This window comes from Marmota flaviventris, chromosome 13, assembly GCF_047511675.1.
Source record: "Marmota flaviventris isolate mMarFla1 chromosome 13, mMarFla1.hap1, whole genome shotgun sequence".
NCBI lineage: Eukaryota > Metazoa > Chordata > Mammalia > Rodentia > Sciuridae > Marmota > Marmota flaviventris.
Genome location: NC_092510.1, coordinates 59,679,263 through 59,700,809, shown reverse-complemented (window position 1 = coordinate 59,700,809; position 21,547 = coordinate 59,679,263). Strand labels below are relative to the sequence as shown.

The 21,547-nt window shown below is 33.4% G+C and overlaps 1 long non-coding RNA gene across 3 annotated transcripts in view; it reads left to right on the top strand.

Annotated features, from left to right (window-relative positions):
* LOC139701573 (uncharacterized) overlaps positions 1-9,530 on the top strand; it is a 93,295-nt gene extending 83,765 nt beyond the window's left edge. Inside the window, exons 6-8 of one of the 3 annotated variants that reach the window (XR_011704118.1) lie at positions 558-700; positions 1,158-1,324; positions 7,299-9,530. This is a non-coding gene — a long non-coding RNA (uncharacterized lncRNA). The remainder of the gene's footprint in view (positions 1-557; positions 701-1,157; positions 1,325-7,298) is intronic. The other 2 variants (XR_011704119.1, XR_011704121.1) reach the window with 2 other exon arrangements.
* Positions 9,531-21,547: the final 12,017 nt, after the last annotated feature.

The window sequence follows — 21,547 nt, the reverse complement described above, 5'->3', positions numbered from 1 at the left end:
GAAAACCATGATAACTCTTCTCCCCTAAAAATGAAAACCTGAAGGGTAATCTTATATAGGTATAGAAAATTTATTAAATATTTCACAGAAACTGTCCTACTTGTTATATTTTGGGAGATGTGGGCTGTGGGTTTTAAGGTAGGAGAGAGAAAGGTGTGAATTACTACCATGTATCACCAAATTCGGAAAAAAAAGTTCTTTTCGATTTGATGAGACACATGGTATTTTAATACCTTCTCCCCTCCTCCAGTAGTTGCAAAAAAAAAAAAAAAAAGTCTTTCTATTTCCTAAAGTAGGGCATGAAATCATTTTTAAAGAAAATCCCACAATGTATTGTTTAATGTCTTTTAAGACCTTTGTGTTTAGTTTTATACCATGTATTGGGTTTTTAGTAGAGAAAAATGTACTGGATAATAAATCAGGGCTTTTGTGGGTTTTTTTTTAGAATGACTTCTTTGGGAATTCATTCATCATCGATGCTTAGGGAATTTATATATTTTTTATTTACTTGAAATATCAGTTTGAGAATATTAGAAATCAAAACATTATTACCTTAGTTTTCTGCCAGAATTAAGAACAAATTAATATTTGCCCTGCAACATGGAAAGGAAGCAGAGGAGGGAACTGGAGAAGAGGAAGAGAAAAGAGTCTGACTGCTCTTCAGCTCTTATGACACGGACCTCCAAGGTGATGACTAAAGGTGTGTACAGTCATTCATAGGACTTTGCTCCTGGAGAGGATTCCTTGAACATGGAAGATGGTGAATCCTTTAGACTTTTCTGAGTATTTTGGAGGTCATCAGTAAAGAGAATATTAAAAGTGCTCAGCTTTTAACTACAAGGGAGTAGTGCTTGATGCCTACAATATTAATATAGTAAATAAAATGTTTAGAGTGTGTGGTAAAATTACCGAGCCTATATATGACAGATGTATTTTACTTACTTGTAAGTTCCTAATAATTTTATGCAGGGGGCAGTGATTATCATATCTGATTAACAAGAGAAATAAATTTAAGAGATATACTCATGGTCCCAGATTTAACTGGAATCAAAGATATTAAATTGCAAGCAGGCAGAAAAGATTGTCAAGTTTCAAGGCTCACATTTGTGAGGAAAGGGAGTGCAAATGTGAATGTCTGTAATAATGAATAGATAAAGTTCTTTCAGGTGCTCCTTGGGGCCACAAATGGACACCATGTTGGAATCAGCTCTTTGGCAACAGTATCAGAAGAGAAGATGCAAAACACACAGTATTTTGACATTTTCAGGAACTGAGAATACATCTTTTAATGTACAAAGTATATGCCTTCCCCATTCAGGATTAGGTAGGCTATACAAATATAATTTCTTATGCAATATTTGAATCAGATTAATGTACAGCATCAAAGGACTAGGTGATATTGTTGGGTGTTCTATAGTTTTTTTTTTTAGATTAATGAAACTTGAAATCCTTTTAAGTTACCCTAGAAACTTCCAAGTGTCTGGCTTCAGGTTACCAAAATAAAAGGCTCTTTTAACAACACCAAGCTGGCAATAGACTTTAGAAACAGTAATGACAGTAGTCCAGGGTTTCCTTTGAGAATCCCTCATGTCAATTCTAGCATTAGTTTGGAGATCATTGTAGAAAATAATAAAAATGAGGCAATGAGGACAATAACATAGATCTCTTCCACAAAGCTCCTTTGCCCTCTGCTGATGTTCCTCCTGCAGATAATCCATGTGTTCTTATTGACTGGCTACTTCTTTCTGGGGATGTGTGTATAAAGAAACAGGGAGAAGACGCTAAGTAGGTGTATAATCTACATCCTGGAACAGAGATTTTTCTATGCCTTCCAGTGTTCCTCTGACATGCTAAATTTTATCCAAAAGAAGTCTGGATTTGAATGAAGAACAGAGATTCCTACAATATGTCAAATATCTGAGATGAGCTCTAGGATTGCATGAGCTGAATGCCTTGAGAAAATTTCCAGGCTGCTGCACAGAGGGGAGATCCCAGGTGAAGCTTGAAGGAAAACCTGAATTGAGGAGGTGGAACTGAGAACTGTGGGAGATTAGGGCTCTAGATTTAGGCAGTGGGAAAAAAATAGAGAGGAAATGTGCACAAAAAGAGATTCTACTCTGCTTTGCTGAATCCTTGATGGTGACTATCTCTAGATCTATAGTACTGACCAGTGGATGAGTCTATTGAACCTGTATGAGGCCAGGGAAAATATATCCAGAACAATTGGAGAGAATGTTTCCTGGGGCTCACACAGTGCCGTTCCTGCCAGTCAATCTGGGTTCTCTCATTATTCATGGGCACTGGTAGTGTAATCAGAGGGACTTGCCTTGTTAGAGAGGGATAATTAATTTTGGGGATGCCTAAGAAATTTTAACTGTAAGATCCAAGAGAATAAAACAGTTTTCAAGTAAATTAACTGAATTCCAAAAGGAAAACTCAAGTTATAGGAATACAAAATATTCAACACCCAAAAGACTAAACTTTGTGTTAAAAGACTCAATTATCCTTGAAAGAGATTTAAGTAATAATGTAAAAATCTTATATATTTCCCTATTTAGTCGATATTTTCACTATGTAGTGTTATTTTTAAAATTATTATGTGCTATATTTAATGCCATTTTTGATCAACTCATATGTTTTATTAGAATCATTGAATTATGGTTGATGTATAAAAGTGGTACATATTTAAAATACATGATTTGATTAATTTGGAGATAAATATATACCCATGAAATCATATTTACACTCCACTTTATAAACATATCCATCAACTCATACATTTCCAACTACCCACTTTGTTAATACTATTATTTGTGATAAAAACACCATAAGATTTACCCTCTTAGCAAGCATTTACATATGCAAGATAGCATTGTTAAATATAGTATTATGCTGTACAGTTGTAGATCCAGGATTTTTTTCTTACATAGCTGAAGTTGTGTAACCTTTGATTAAAATTCCTTTTATTAAAATTTCTTTGTTTTGGCTTCTCCTATCAGTGGAAGCTACCATTCTATTATCTGCTTTTATTTGTTTGACTATTCCAGATTCCTCATTTTAAGTGGGATTAAGTAATATTTGCTTTTCTGTGTCTGGCTTATTCCACTTAGCATGATGTCCAGTTTCTTCCATTTTGTCACAAGTGGCAGGATTTTTTCTTTAAGAATGAATATAAGGGGCTGGAGTTGGGGCTCAGCAGTAGAATGCTCACCTAGCACGTGTCGGGCCCTGGGTTCAATCCTCAGCACCACATAAAAATAAATAAATAAAATAACGGTTGTTGAGAGCCACAGCCGAAGGGGCCCCAGCAAACTTCCAGCTGCCAGCAAACTTCCAGCTGCCAGCTGATGATTGGCTCACAGCCGCCCCAGCAACTTCTAGCTGCCAACTGATTGGCTCCTCTGCGGTGATGCTCATTGGGCTGTTTCCCTGCCCTTTCAGACCTCGGAGCTGCTCATTGGGGGACTTTTTTGGCTCCACCCATGCGACCCAGCCAATTGGCCTCAAGAGCAAGAGGAGTGGGGGAGGTGGAGAGGCTTGTGGGAAGCTGGTGGTGGCAGTTGGGCTCTGAAGGTTTTCCTGAGGAGCTATTTTGTTTGTGGTGTGTGGTTCTAAAAATAAAGTTCGTTTCTTTTGACAAGTGGCTCCTGAATTGTGCCCAGCCAGACTGCGGCAAACGGTATTGACAATTACAACTAAAAAAATAAATAAATATTTTGTAAAAAACGAATATTATCCCATTGCATGTATATATTACATTTTCTTTGCCCATTCATCCATCAGTGGGATTTAGGTTGTTTTGGCTAGTGCAAATAATACTCTTATGAAAATGGAAGTACAGATGTATTTCAATTCCCTGATTTCAATTTTTTTGATATATATTTAGAAGTGTGATAGCTGGATCACAGATAGTTCTATTTTTTATTTTATTTTATTTTTTTTAGCGAGAGAGAGAGAACTTTATTTTTTTATATTTATTTTTTAGTTTTCGGCAGACACAACATCTCTATGTGTATGTATTGCTAAGGATCGAACCCAGCACCGCAAGCATGCCAGGCAAGTGCGCTATGGCTTGAGCCACATCCCCAGCCCCTATAGTTCTATTTTTGATTGGAGGTTCCTTAATAGTTTTTGCATTAATTACCTTCCCACCAACAGTACACGAGGATATCATTTTATCTTCTTCCTTGTCAACTGTTGTTATATTTTTGTCTATTTTTTAAATAGCCACACTAACAGGAATGAGATGATACTTTTTTATTTTGGTTTACCTGTCCCTGATGTTGGTAATGTTGAGCATCTTTCATATGCTTTGGGTATTTGCATGTCTACTTTTGTAATACTTTAATCTTTTGTCTATTATTATATTAGATTTTAAAAATATTTTTAGTTGTAGTTGGAAACAATACCTTTATTTCACTTATTATTATTTTTTTTAATGTGGTGCCAAGGATCAAACCCAGGGTGTCACACAAGCAAGAGGAGCACTTTACTACTGAGCCACAACCCCAGCCCTTATATTGCATTATTTATTTATTTATTTATTTATTTATTGCTATTAAGTTGTAGGAGCTCTATATGCTTTAGATTTGTGAGTTACAAATATTTTCTCTCATTCCATGCACTGTCTTTTCATTCCATTGATTGTCTCCCGTGCTATGCAGAAACTTTTTAATTTGATGAAGTCCTTATTTACTATTTTGCTTGGTTGCCTTTGCTTTTGGGGTCATATCCAAGAAATCATTGCTAAGGTCAATGCCAAGCTTTTCTGCTATTTTACTCTAGAAGCTTTATCATGTCAAGTCTTATAGTTAAGCCTTTAACCCATTTTGAGCTGAGTTATGCACATAAGATAAGGATTGAATTCATTCTTTTTCTTATAGAGAACCAGTTCTGCCAACACTAATTGTTGAAGAAACTCTCCTTTTCCCATTGTATATACTTGGCATACATGTTGAAGATCAATTGATCATAAGTGCCTGGGTTTATTTCTGAGCTCTGTTTTTCTTTCCATTGCTCCATCTATCTGCCTTTATGCCGGTAACAAATTGTTTTGATTACTGCAGCATTAAAATATGATTTGAATTCAGGAAGTAGGTTCCTCCAGATATTTTCTTTCTCATTCAAAGTTACTTTGATTATTTAGGGTCTTTTGTGATTTCAAATTAATTTTAGAATTTTTTTCTCTATTTTTATAAGTAATTCAGAGTTTGGGTACAGATTAGATTGGATCCATGAATCACTTTGGGTAGTATGAATATTTAACAATATTAAATTTTCCAATCCATGAGTACAAGATGCCTTCACATTTGATTTCTATGCTTTGATTTCTTTCATCAAGGTTCTACAATTTGCAGTCTTTTACTTCCCTAGTAAGTGTATTCCTAAGCATTATATTATTTTTAATGTTATAGTAAATGGGATTATTTTATTAATTAATTTTTTAGATAGTGTATTGTTAATGTATAAGAATACTACTGATTTTTATATATTGATTTTTATTCTCTGAAAGTTTACAATCTTTTTAGTTTTGCAGGTATGTGAGGTTTGCAAAGTTTTCTGTAAATAGTATCATATAATTTGTGAACAGGTATTTCTACTTCTTCCTTCAAGATTTAGACATTTTTAAAATTTATTTTTCCTGCTACTTCTGCTAATAGTTCAAGTTAACTAAATAAAGAAATAAAAATCACATGATCCTCTCACTAGATGCAAAAACAAATTCATTTTACAAAATCCAATGCCTTTTATGATAAAAAATTCTGAGCCAATATAATACAGATATGTATTAGTTAGCTTCACCTATAATGAAATAGCTGAAGCAATTAAATTATAAAACGAAAAAGTTTACTTTAACTCATGGTTCTGAAAATTCTAGACCAAGATTGGAAAGCTGTAAGGCTTTGATCCTCTAGCAAGGGTGGAACATCTTAGTGGGAATTCATAGCACAATAAGCTGCTTACACATCAAGCCAGGGAGCAGAGAGAGACATAGAAATGGGTCCCAGAGTTCTCTTTTAGTGCACTTCCCCAATAACCTAGGGATCTCCCATCTACCTCCTAAGGTCCACAGCATCTCCCAATAGCACCTTCCTAGGGACCAAGACTTTAATAAATGGACTTTTGAGGGACACTATTCATAATTAAACTGTAGCAAATGGAATTTTCCTCAGCACAACAAAGCCATATATATGAAAAACCCACAGTTAACATCATATTCAGTGGTAAAAACCTGTTAATTATTTTCTGTAAGATCTGAAACATGGCAAGAATGCCCACTATTATTGCTTTTATTCACTGCAGTGTTGTGGGATAATGATTATAAAGGGATATCAGAAAACTTTCAGGAGTTATAGGTATGATATGTTGACTATCATGAGTGTAATGTTCATTCACAGCTGTATACTCATGTCAAAACTTATTAAATTATTTATTAAACAATTTAAATAGGTGAATTATTATAAATCAACTATATCTCAAAAATATTTTTAAAAGTAAATATAACTTAAAAATAAACATTTTTGAATTTCCATATCAAATCTAGATTAAAAAGTATTACAAGTATTTTGTCATGGTCTACTACCCAACATTTGTGGAGATGGAAGATAATTATTATTCATTTGGTGTCTGCTTGTGTTTTTTTTCCTACTTTCCCCTGCATTTGGCATTCCTTCTCTTATCTTCATCTCCATGCATCAAAATCACAAATTTTCTTCTACAGGCCCATTTCAAAGGCTCTTTTTAATAAATCCTTCGTTGTTCTCCCAAGTATGAATCTATCTCTTATTATTCTGAATCTCTATAATCCTCTAGCATACATCTCTCTGATTATATTTTGTCCCTGCCCAGTGTTAAAACATATCTTCTTTTTTCAAGGCCTGGCTCTTTTGAGTCACTGGATGATACAAAATACATCAGTTCAACTTATGTAAGCTAGGTAGAGGCTTTTCATGTCCTCATGCTGAGAACACTGGGGAGTGAGGCTTGTGATCTCTCTGGCTTTCAAAGTGTGTCTTCTGACCTGGATACATTCCACAGTACATTCCCTTTCTGACTTCAGCCTCCTCAACATATCATATGACAGGAAGTAGAAAGTACTTCTAAAGGAAATTTTGTACTACTTCAGATTTTCTCTGAATTCTAAAATGTTTATATTTAGGTGATCCTTCTAATTTGTTCCTTCTAAGCTGTCTCCATTGTGTAACCTTTTCATTAGTTTTTTAAATGATTATTATTATGACTAGTTATTAATATGATTTTATTTCACAAGTGTTATTAATATGATTTTCATTTCACAGGTGAGACTGATGAGGTTGTTCTCAAATAACTGGCTAAAGCATGGAGCACAGACTACAAAGCCCATGGTCTCAATCGATACATTATATCAAATGGAACAGAAAAGGCCAACTAGTCCAAGGCTAAAGAATTAGAGCATATTTTTGTGGAAAAGAAGTGAAGGTGTAATCTTGTTTAATTGAAAACAAAATACATTTTGATATTTGTAATATTACCTGACACTTTTACTCAAGTCACTGGTCACTTTAATGGGAGACTCAAGCCAAACCTCCCAATTCAAACTGATGATTTTTTTAAAAAAATATCAGACCACATGATTTTTCTCTACAATAGCAACTAACACCCAGTCTGTGCCCATTTTGTCTGGATTCTTTTAAAAGTATTTTCTTATGATTGTTTTTCCAAATTAAAATTGAATTCTACCAATATTTTCTGTCTTTTAAGTATCTTAGAAAGATATAACAAAACCTCCATTTAAAAAAAATGTTTTTTCTATTTAGTTATACATGATAGCACATTGCATTTCATTTTATTGTACACAAATTGAGCACAAATTTTCATTTCTCTGGTTGTACACAGTGCAGACAGAGTTGCATCATTTGTGCAATCATATGTGTACCCAGGGCAATGATGTCCATTTCATTCCACCATCTTATCTACTCCCATGTTCCCTCCCTTTTGCCCATCCAAAGTTCCTCCATTCTTCCCATGCCCCCTCCCCTAAACCTCCATTTTTATATTTATCTTTGAGAAAATTTGTCATTGGATATTGCCCCTTTTAAAGTCTCCCCAACTTCTCTTAGATTACATAACAGGTCTATTAGGCAAAGACTATATCTTATATAACTTAGAACATATTTTGGGACTCAGTTAATAGGAATTCATTTCTTTTTTGCTGTGCTGGGGATTGAAATCAAGGCCTGCCATATGCTGTGCAAGGACTCTACCAATGAGTTAAAATACAAGCCCTTAAAGTACATTTTTGAAACGAATGAATTGGAGTCTAGTTCACTGAAAATTTGTTCTTATACTCAGAGGATAGACACCTTTCTGTCACCCCCTGAACATGGGATCATGTTCAGTTAAACTCTAATGCTTATTTTAAATTTTTGCCTCACTTGATGCTTGTTGTCTATTACATGCTAGCCTCTTTAGTAGGTCTGAGTTTCCTGTGTTTCTAATGTGGATATTTGTGTGTGTGACACACACTCATGCACAATACACATAAGCAAAACCAAACAAATCCTGAACCCCTGCTGATTACATTTTTTTTTTTACTTCACTGAAGTTCATAACTAATGACTCTGTTCATCTGTTAGAGAGTATTTAATTTCCTTTTAATTTATATTCCCCCTTGGTCAGCACTTTTCAATTTCAGTGCATGTGATAGCAAATGCTGCTATTGACTGCAAGAGAAACTAAGAATTAGATGTGGTTTGTGATACATAAACCAGTTTCTTTTGTCCCAAAGGAAAATGAAGGCATTAATGTTTCTCAGCCAGTTGGTAGAAACCATTATTTAAATTCAAATTAAAGAAAAACTTGTTTGATGTACATTGAAAACAATTCAGATGAGAAGATACTACAGCAGATCTCTGCCACCTCAGTGTTTTTTTTTTTTTTATTATAGCAAAGATGTAGTTAATGTGGTAGCCTAGATTTTTTACAATAATAAAGCCTATCAGTTTTATCTGGAGACTGACTTGCTAATTACTCAGGCCCTAAATAATGCAAGCCATGTTCTCCTTTATTAGCTAATATATTTCAGAGGTTGGGAAGATGGTTATAAAGACCAATTAAAAATATAGTTTTCTGGCATGCTGGACCAGTTCATAATCTGCACAATATGAAATGTCATGTGGGAAAGTCATTATTAGAATACTCTCTCCTAATTTATATTAGTTTTATAATTTTTTTCTTCTCTTTGTATCACATCCAACACAAAGCCTTTGATGGTGTTGTTATAACTCCTGTTCAATAACAAGAAATTCTTATTCCACAAAATTATTTGATACCGCATTAACCTTGCATCAGATAAACAAGTATATTGGAAACGGTGGCTAATACAGCTGAATATGAATATAATGCATTGTATTTTAATAGAAATAGAAGAAAGTGAGTACAGAAGCAGCATAAGTAATAGATAACCTTGTTACATGAAAATGCTATTCTTTTAATACATCTGTTCCATTAATATGTATTTGTTGGAGGAAAATCTTGTTTTATATACAAAGACATGCTATGCTTTAAATAATTCTGCTTTATTAATACTTCTTTATTTATTTAGTATTTTGTGTTATTTGATATTTGGAAATATAGCTTTCTAATTTAATAGATAAGAATAAATCAAAATATTTCTGTTATGATTCAAAGTCAACAATGATATTTAATTCTGTTATATTTTTCCCAAAGTGATTTTTCTAGCCATGAAATTTTAGGGAGTTATTTTGAAGATAAGTGGAATCTTCCTGGTAGGCTGAATAATGACTCTCCAAATATGACCAGTCTGTAATTTCTAGATCCTATGTTACTTTAAAACCTTAGAAATGTAATTCAATTAAGAATTTTGAGTGGAGGAGAGTTTCCTGGATTTTCTAGGTGGATCCAGTGTAACCGGAGGGAAAGGGAGAGAGAAGGGAAAATGCATGGAAACGGAAGGAGACCCTCAGAGTTATACAAAAGTACATACAAGAGGAAGTGAGGGGAAGGGGAAAAATAATACAAGGGGGACAAACGAATGTCAGTAGAGGGGGCAGAGAGAGAAGAGGGGAGGGGAGGGGAGGGGAGGGGTGATAGTAGAAGATAGGAAAGGCAGCAGAATACAACAGACACTAGTATGGCAATATGTAAATCAATGGATGTGTAACTGATGTGATTCTGCAATCTGTATATGGGGTAAAAATGGGAGCTCATAACCCACTTGAATCAAATTGTGAAATATGATATATCAAGAACTATGTAATGTTTTGAACAGCCAACAATAAAAAATTATTAAAAAAAAAATGAAGCAAAGGGGCTGGGGTTGTGGCTCGATGATAGATCACTTTCCAAGCACACTTCAGGCACTGGGTTTACTCCCCAGCACCCCCACCCCATACACAACTAAATAGAGAAAAACAATTAATCAAAAAATGAAGTGAAGTTATCCGATCAGAAGAGAAGGTGATGTGATGTCTCAAGTAGAGGCTGGAGGGATGTACTCTGAGTATGGAGTAAAAATCAAGGAGTGCAGGCTACCACTTGTAGCTCAGAAAGGCCAAGAAATACAGTCTTACCTCACAGCCTCAAGAAGAAACCAGCCCTGATCACACTTTTGACTTTAGCTGAGTTGAAATAATTTTGGACTGCCGACTTCCAAAACTGTAAGTACTGTAAATGAATAAATTTTTATTGCTTTTAATCCACTAAAATAGAGGTAAACGGTCACAGAAGCAATAGGTAACTAATATAATGCACTTTAAAACCTGCAAGAAAATCTCTGAAGCTGGTGAGCCTTTGGGGGATTGTCAGAGTTATACCACATCTCCAGCAGAGCAAGGATTTTGGATCAGCTGTATTTATTTTAGAATCAGGTACTATGTCTTATTTCACCTGCATTAACATTCTCCATGTTTTTCTAAAGAATAGGAAAAATTATAGCATGTACCTTTAAAAATAATTATAAAAAATGAGAAAATACATGTAGAGATATTTAGGAAATTGTAAGTTTTAATAACACCATAAATTCATAGTAACAAATTTAATTTTTTGCTATGATATTTTAAGCACATGTTCATCTGTGTTGACCCCATGCAATATAACTGCTGTTACAGAAAACTAGGGAGGTCTCAGTTCGTAAGTGTTTACTCCTTCTATCACTAATGGATTAATCAGTATTCAAAAGATGGGATAACATAAAAACCCAGGAAGCCACAGGAACTGGAGGAATATAGAAAAACAAGAATGAGACATTGATTTTAGAAAAGGAATATTTTTTGAATAACATCTCTATGCCACACTGTACTCTATGTATGTTTAATCATCACAAAAGTGCTATAGGAAAGATACTTGTATCTCTGTAGTATAAATGAGAAAAATGAGGCCACAGAAAATAAGTTGCCCAAGATTCATAAATGTATTAAACAACTGTCTAAAAATTTGAACTAAAATTTGACTAACTTTATAACCCATGCACTTGAACATATTGATAGGGAAACTCCAGCATCATCAGGTAGGATAAATTAATTATCTGGGTTAGTAATCTATTTCAGATTGGAGACCTGACATGCTTTGTTGGAATTTGGTATTAGGACACTTGACTACAACATCTAAGGACACAGGAATTATATCATTTATCTTTCTACATGCAACAAACAGCTCCATGCTTGCTAGGAGCTTAATCAAAAACTATATGAGATTTATTTTTAGTGGAAAAATGAAGACAGAGTTTTCAATAGAGACACTCATTTGGTAAAATATTAAAATATTTATCTAGTAAATTCCTTGGTAAACAAAGTGATTTCACCCCCAAATAACTTTTTTAGATAATCATTTTTTTTAATTTATTGGGCATATTCCATAAAAGGTTTGATAACATATCCTTTTCTAGAATAATCCATGTACTAAATATGATGCAGCTAAGTAGAATAATAAAATTAGCTCATTTAGTGATTCTGGACGTCACCTGTCAAACCATGGCTGTTTGGAAGAAAATGGATTCCAAAATTAGTCAGAGGCTCTATTATAAATTGTGCTTTCAATCCACCTCCAGTCCCTCTCCAGGGACTGTTACAAACTCTTCTATAGCTTGATTGTGTGTTAGTCCAGGTAGTCTTTTGACATTCCTATGGCTTTATTAGTTATGTCCAAAGCAAATTGATCATGTTTGAGTCATAGAATTGAGAAGAATATGTTCATGACATCTAATTATTTTATCATTTTGCTGGGGGAAAAAAAATACCAAAGCAAACAAACAACCTTTTCACATAGTTAAAATTTGCCTATTTTGTATCCTAGTGGTTTATCATGCATGAATCCAAATCCACTAGCTATTTTAGAAATTTGTAATAATCTATGGATACATGCTTCATTATTGTTCCTGTGTTTGATTTAATTTACAATTACTTCCATGATACTTCTATGTCCCCCTTTAAAAATAAGACCATTACCTTCAGGCCTTGAGTGAACAAAGAAACTACCCAAGTTTTCCTATTGTTTCCAGTATGATAAGCCTCTTTTCCCCAGACCACAAAAACACAGGTTTAGGGTCAACTTCCACATTTGCTGCTATACTTAATTATGTTGTTCACTGTCCCTAATCCTACAATTTTCTTTACATTGTGTCTTAAAATCTTTCTCCTTCCATGTTTCAGATAGTGTCTTTCTCTGTTAATAATAACAATGATAGTTAAATGTGTTTTTATACATGCATCAGCAGCATCAGAAATTTTAGCTTGCTCTTACCATTGGAAAGTAAAGTAGCACATTAATTTTCTGATTTTTCAACTGAGCTTTTCTCTTTATCCTATCTATTATATCAAATTCATTGTGGTACAATTCTTCCCTCAATGTCACTGTTACTATATTACACTCATCCTGAAGAATCAGTGATACCCACCTAACACCTCCTGCATCAGTTTCTACCATTAGCCTATATTAAATTTTCTGTGTAATCACTTAATTTTGCATTATTCATTCTGACTACCTTGATGTCTTAATCTTTTTTCCCTCTTTCTCATTCCCACAGATAAAGTCTCACAGTCCTTTACCCAGAGTCCTGGGTATTTGAGCTTTAACAGGATTCTGAAATTTCTGATCTTAGAAAAGTACAAATGGAATCACATATCTATATATTATGTTACAAGCCTAGTTGGATCTGATCATTGCATTTCTGAATAAACATTAATATTTTTGAAGCTAAGTACATAAATACAATAATTGGTATACCATTAAAATTCTTATATCAATTTAAGTTCTCTTTTATCAATAAGTGAGTTATTAAAACTTTCTGCTTTCAAAACTTTGTGAATTTCAGATCTGAATATTAGGAATTTGGGTACTATACCATTTCCATTATCTCAAAGTCATCATGTTATCTAAAATGTAACTACATATATACTTCCTTCAATATATAGCTTAAGCCACATCCTGGACCCACCCACATGAATTCAATGCAGAGACACAGCCCAATTCATTTCTTTTTTCTACACATAAAAACTAATTTACACATTTTATCATTAGATGAATCTGTAAGTATTTGATACATATTCATTTTTCTCAAGTAGATCCTCAGTAATAGAGACTCAGGATTTCATCATTATTTTGTATCCCTCTATAACAAGGTTGGAATCACACTAGAGTTCAAATTACTATGTCAACATTTTTCTAAGTGCTCCATAAAATTATTGGATTGACTCTGTTTAACAATGTGAATCTAGTTTATATGGAATATTGATAAAGATATCAAAGTTACTTAAATGATTAGTTTTGATGTCTTTCCTCATAATATGCTAGCACAACTTGTCTCATTTTCTTTATCACATGTAGAGATGTGATTAATGAACACATTATTTTGCAATGGCTACTGCACTTTATATAAAGATCCTTGGCTGTAAAATGAATAGTACATGGTTTGACTATTGACAACCAAACTTTCCATTCCAAGCTTTTGTCTCTACATCTGTGGAAATGATAGTTAATAATTCCCATAGGCAAAAGTTTTTTTTTTTGTAAGACATATTAAATTCATGTCCCCCTCCTGTTTATTGAAAAAGAGAATCCCAGTTCTCAGCTGCTTTCCTGCCATCCCTGTCCTGTAACCCTGCAGAAGTCACTTGCTTCTCATTGCAGCTATGTATGTATCTTGAAAGACAGAAGATAGCTACTTACCTAGTTTAAAGTAGGAAGGCAAATCTCTTGATCCCATTCAAGAACTGCTGTCAATGAACCTATGGATTTACCTTAATGAACAGTGTATGGTATATTTATTCTTGTACCACATTTTATTGTAAAAATGTAAAGAACTTACATGGCGTTTAATTTTCAAGAGACTTCACATGAGCAATAGCAATTTTTTCTCAAATCATATTTATCTTCTATGTGATAACATTATAGGTTTTTCCATAGATTAGCCTTTCACATCTTTGCATGACATCTTTGCATGGTAAGAAAAAGGGAAGTCCAGTGAAGTTAAAGGTCAAATGTGGAGTTTCATATGCTCAAAATAATGTAGCATTCTGATAACTTTTTAGGAGTAAAAGGCAAGAAGACTCCTGAAAGGTGATAGTCAAAAGCATCTGGTGGCAAACAGTTGGTGGTGGCACTTCATATTAGAATATTGCATCTGAAAGTGTCTGGTTAAATTGAATTTTTGAGGGATAAATTTATCTAAATCTCCTGATGAAACTTCAGAACCTAATGATGTGTGCTCTGGCTCTGAAACAGGTGTTTGATGCTGAATAGGTTGGAAGTCTCTCAGGTGTGCACTTTGATTTGCAGGAGAGATGAATTGAGATGAAATGTCATAAAACTTCTTATGACTTTTTTGTTTTAGTACGGACAATTTATCTTTGATTCACTAATTCTATTTTAAGTGTTTTAATTGTTTTTACAAAAGAAATATCATTTACTTTCTCTAAGACTCCCCTTCCTCATCAATAAAATGGAATAATAGTAGTCCTTATTGCTTAGAACTTTTGATGACTAAATATGATAATATATGTAAAGTGCTCCTAATAAGTCACTTTGTCAAAATTATCTAGAATAGCAGTTCTGTCAGTGGTGAGAGGACTCCACTGAATATTTTTCTTTTATAAGACCATATGCTCCATACTGCTTTCCAGATTGGTTGCACCAATTTGCAGGCCCACCAGCAATGTATGAGTGTACCTTTTACCCCACATCCTCACCAATATTTATTGTTGCTTGTATTCTTGATGATTGCCATTTTTACTGGATGATATAAAATCTTAGAGTAGTTTTGATTTGCATTTCTCTAATTGTCAAAACACTTCTTCATATGTTTGTTGATCAACTGTATTTCTTCTTCTGTGAAGTCTCATTAGTTCCTTAGCTCATTTATTGATTGGATTATTTGTTCTTTTGGTGTTAAGTTTTTTGAGTTCTTTATATATCCTAGAGATTAATGCTTTATCGAAGTTGCATGTGGTAAAGATTTTCTCCCAATCTGTGTGCTTTCTTTTCACATTATTGATTATTTCCTTTGCTGAGAAGAAGCTTTTTAATTTGAATCTATCCCATTTATTGATCCTTTATTTTACTTCTTGTGCTTTAGGGGTCTTGTTAAGGAAGTCAGATCCTAGGCCAACATGGTGAAAATTTGGGCCTACCTTTTCTTATATTGGGCGCAGGGTCTCTGTGGTAGTGCCTAAGTCTTTGATCCACTTTATGTTGATTTTTGTGCATGGTGAGAGAGAGGTTTAATTTCATTTTGCTACATATGAATTTCCAGTTTTGCCAGCACCATTTGTTAAATAGGCTATCTTTTCTCCAGTGAAAGTTTTTGGTACCTTTTTTTATGCCATTTTTGTTACTGTAGCTCTGTAGTATAGTTTAAGGTCTGGTATTAGGATGCCTCCTGCTTCAATTTTCTTGCTAAGGTTTGCTTTGGCTATTCTGGATCTCTTATTTTTCCAAATGAATTTCATGGTTGCTTTTTCTGTGAAAAATGTCATTGGGATTTTCATAGGAATTGCATTAAATCTGTATAATGCTTTTGGTAGTATGGCCATTTTGACAATATTAATTCTGCCTATCCAGGAATATGAGAGATCTTTGCATCTTCTGAGGTTTTCTTCAATTTCTTTCTTTAGTGTTCTGTAGTTTTCATTATAGAGGTCTTTCACCTCTTTTGTTAGATTGATTCCCAGGTATTTTATTTTATTTAAGGCTATTATGAATGGGGTAGTTTTCCTAGGCACATGTCTAGAAAAAAAATTCCAACTAATGAAAAAGTAAAAATAAATAAATAAATAAATAAAAGACCATATTCTACAGAGATCTACATGCCAGCTATGTGAAACCCCCATGTATGTCTAATTGACTAGCTATATATGACTTATGACTTAAAGGTATGAACTTTGTAATGACAAAAACATAAGTTCAAATTCTCATTTCCAAACATACAGTCTTTTTACTTGGCAAAAATTACTTAAGTAGTCTGAATTTTAATTACCTTTGTTGAATGAAAGTTATTAATAACATCTACTTTGTGGGTTATTGGGGAATTAAACAGAAGGAAGTGTAGGCACAAAATTAGCATGATATTGGAGAAATGTATGTGTTTAATAAATAGTGATTATCATATTTATATTTGTTACATTATATTCTCCTGGAATAAAATTTTACTGAACCAAAAGCATTAAATATTCTTGCATAAGGTATATATGCCTTGTGTGTATAGGAGAGAAGGTGTGAAAGAATCAGGACAAAGTAGAAGATAGGCAAACATTGAGCATTCTCCATAATACTTTATTGGTTGTTAATTGACTGATGAATGGGAAATTTGCTATATTGTCTGCATGTGATCTTGGTTTGTTTTTGTGTGAATACAACTGGTGAAACCTTTCACTGAAAGAGCCCAATTGTTTTATGAATCTATTGCTATTTTACTGTGAGCTATGAAATGATTTCTCTTTCTTCTGGAATGTGATTGTTCAATAATTTTTAGGTAGAAAAGAAACTCTGAGAGAGTGATCAGAGAGGCTCAATTCTTGTAGCAATAAGAATAGAAGTGATCTGCTACCAGTAATATTTGAGAAACAGCAGGAGACCTTAATTTGTGAATATTTTGGCAAACTTCTAACTAGAACAGGAAACTTTCAGCAAATTTGTACATATAATGAACTAACCCATGCACTGAACTATTATGCTGATTTCTACCAATTTATTTCTAATTTATAGGCATTTTAAAATTATATCCATGGCCTCTTTTTTATACTGTCTAGCATGAAAAATATTGTTAAGATTAAATGAGCAGCATTTTTCTCAGTTCTGTTCAAACCACAGATGCTAGGTTTGATTTTATTTCTAACAGTGAGATTGAAATTCTATTTTAATATGCAGAACTGCAGCCCGGGGAGTCATAAAATACAGAGTGTTTTCATTAGATGATGGCCCTGCACCTCTAGTTAACAGGAAAGCTGATTCATCAAACAGCAACCATCAAGACAGCATTAACTAAGATCTGGAATGAAAACACGAGATTGGGGTGAAAATTACCTGTTTTGCATCATGTAATTGTAACTTGGAGAAATTCCTGGTTTGTGGCATAAAACTATTAAAAGGGATGCAGGAGTGTTTTCGGTAAATTTGCTGCAGATGGTCTAGAGATAGAACATTTTCTGCATTTCAAAGGGATCTTAAATTTTATATCTGTTGCCACTAAATTAAAAGAATGAACATTCACCTTTATGCTTTCTGCTCTGCACTAGAGAAAGAAATGATCAGAATGAATTCTTCATTTGAATCTGCCTCTCAAATATTTACATGCACAAATAAAGACTTGGAATTTGGGGTCATTTTATTCTAGTGTAACTCATAGATAAAGGATTCTTCCTGCCAGTCAAAATGTTCCCATAGACACTAGTCAATTAATTGACATATTTCCTTCTGGTCATATAATCAATCAGACAAAAGGGATACCTACCCTTCTCCTGAGAAATTCTAAAGTAATTTACACTAAAAACAAAACAACTAATAATAAAAATAGCAATAAGATCTCAAGCTTTGCGATTCATGTAGTCAATACAGTTTATCCCAAAATATTTAAGATAGAAATTTTAAAGATCATTTAGTTCCCTGGTTCTTCGGAGTTGCCATGTTTTGGTTGTTTGTTTAAACTGGAAAAGGGGAATTAAGGGAACAGAGATCAGTATATAGGCATTCTTTGGAGGCCTCCACATCCTCAGCTTTCCTCTTTCAGATTAAGACAGTTCATCATCACTTTTCTTAGTTATATTAATGGGTCTGTTAAAGGGTTGTTTTTTTGTTGTTGTTGTAGTTTGTTTTTTCAATTGATTTAGCTATTTAAGGATCTTTGAAAACTACATCAACCTGATCATATTGCCAATGATCTCACGTGTCACCATTGAGTCTAGAATCCTGCTGCCTGTGACCTGTTATGGTCCTTGTTTAGACTATGTTACAGAACTGGGTTATTACAGATTAATGTGTGCTTGTATTCCCATAGTGTGCCTCCATTTTTCATATTAAGCAGTTAATGTTGACTTAAAGTCAACACCCAAAGAACTTTAATATAATATCTATGACATGTTTCCCGAACATAATCCCCTACTTAAAATATTCTGATCTTTTTTTTTAAAGAAAAACAATACTAATTAAAACAGGGACCAAATTGTATTCTTTGGGAGGAAATGCAAATAAATTTTTCAGTATACAATTGGATGATGAAAAATTAAATGTGAGAACTTAACAGAGTGTGAATACTATAAATGTAAATAAACAAAATAACACTGTTCATTTGTTGATTGGTCCTTTAATTAAATGATGTTAACCAAAATATTCTGAAGAACAAATGGTTTGATTTAATGGTAAATATTATATAGAAAAATATATTTATAAATATGTGACATATATACAATTTTAATAATCTCTGAATGGATCAAGGAAATAGTAATCAGATTATCTAAAAATATTCCCTCTACCCAGTCCACTAAGAAATGAGACTTACATATATTGATTGAGTCAGGAGTGAAGAGCAAATGTTTGAAGTCAGCTTTGAAAGTGAATGAAAGTCATTCAAAGGAGTAGAATATAACCAATATATTTTAAATTATATATATATATTTTTTTTTTCCCAAGGATCCCAGGATATATATATATATATATATATATATATATATATATATATATATAAGGTGCCAATATTCACATATAAATCTGTGATCCAAAAAAATGCAGAACTCCAGATAGTGATGGATACCTTGAACAAAGTAAGATAGAGTCAACATAGTTTCAGTAGTAATTATTTATCATTTTATGTTAACAACATGAACCTTGTGTCATTTTTATTGTTATTGTTGTTACTCTTCTTATGTTATTGATTGTGACATATATATAATTTAAAAGATATTGGTTATATACTTGGGAAGAAAAAAGATTTAACCTGCTCATGGTTCTCTAGGCTCCAACCCAAGATTAGGCAGCACCATTATTGCTTTAGGTATTTAGCAAGAGCAGCATATCATGCAGATAGTGTGTGGCAGAGAAAATCACTTGCATCTTAAGCCAGGAAGGAGATAAACAAATAAGTAGACTGGATTTCCACAATCTCCTTTGAGTGCTTATGTACCTAAGGACCTCTTCTAAGGTGCAACCTCCTGAAGGTCATAGCACCTCCCAATATCATCCTCCAGGGATAAATCCTTTAACATATGAATCTTTTGGGGCTCAGTGTCCATATTCAAAACATAATACAATATATTGATAACTTTCTGAAAAGAGTTTGTAATCTAAGTTGCCAATATGCACATATAAATCAGTAATCCAAAAGAAATGCAGAATTCCAGATAGTGATGGATACCTTGAACAAAGTAAGATAGTCAACATAGTTTCAGTAGTAATTATTTATCATTTTATGTTAACAACATGAACCTTGTGTCATTTTTATTGTTATTGTTGTTACTCTTCTTATGTTATTGATTGTGAAAAAAATCTTTCAAAGAACACATTGAGGCTTTCCTACCTTTAAGATTTGACCCTCCAGTACTCACAAATGAGATTTGAAAAAGGCATTTGGGAACAGATGGAGATGATAAATTTGAATTGTTCAAGAAGAAATGAGGATAGAAGTAGGTGGCCCATGTGACAGAAGCACATAGGCTGAAGTTAGAGAGTGTGATGGAATTTGCCAAACTGGAAGAACTGTGCCTTGGTGAAGCTCTTTAGTTTGACCATAAATAGCATCCAAGGATCCCAGGATTTCTATGGTAGAATAGCTGAGCATATGTCTTTGGAAGTTATGCTCCTAACTCCTCAGCTGTTGAATCTCAGGGAAAATCTCTGAAATCAGAACTATGATGAGTTCAGAGCACTCTGTTGGGACATCACTGTGTTCTGTCCACAGTAATGTTTGATTGGCTGGTGAAAATCCATGCCACACAGTGGTTTAAACAGTTACTAATATGGCATTATGTAAAAAAGTGGATGTGTAACCGATGTGATTCTGCAATCTGTATTTGGGGTAAAAATGGGAGTTCATAACCCACTTGAATCTAATGTATGAAATATGATATGTCAAGAGCTTTGTAATGTTTTGAACAACCAATAAAAAAATAAAGGAAAAAATGTGAAAAAAAAAATAAATAGCAGAGAGAACAGGTGAATTGGTGGATTATAGATCATTACAACTTTTTTAAAAAATTCTAATCCAAAGAAGACTAAGTTGTTTTTAATCATTGAAGAAATAAAGGACAACCCAAAATGTCATTTATATTAGATTTTCATCTATTATTATGATAGGGTTATTAATGCTAAGAAAATATTAAAATATGGCATTTCTTCTATATTAAGAATCATAGAATGATACATTTTTGCTATAAATGCATTATTTTTTGTTTTACCTCTCCTCAAACATATTGAGCTAGTATTGTACTATAAACACATATTCCTATTTTTATTCATATATAGTGATTTTTGAATGAATGCTTGACATTATATTTATAAATTATTTAGTGTCTGGACAAGTGGTGTATTTTTTCTAGATTAATTTTCATAGCTAATATATAGATCAATGTGATTCCTTAGAAACTTATTTTAGGCTTTGTTTTAAGCATATCAGGGGTGGACATAATTCTCGGCATAGTTTAATCAAACTCTTAAGGCATGGCCTCTCTGAAATGTAGTCCCACCAGTGTTCTTTTTAACTTTGGCTGGATAGAGTTCAAACATTTCCAAAGTCTTTGTGAGTCCCATTAGTTGTATAGTTTATAGTACTTCTGGTGCTCACCTTTCCTTTTTCCTTGGAAGTTGTTCTATGCAAAGGCTTATGGTGTCTCATCCTTCATATGCTCATTTAAATTCAGACTAAGAATCAAATAAACACCCATGCACATCACTGGAGGTTCAGTCCTGATATATAATACTGTACCCAGCTAGGAACTTCTTGGCCTCTCTGTCTGCCTCTTCAACTTAATGAAATTGCTCCTTTTTGCTTGGATTCCCCTTTCTATGCACCAATATCTGGAAGATACCTTCAGACAAAATACCATTTTAATCACAAAGAATGTCTTCA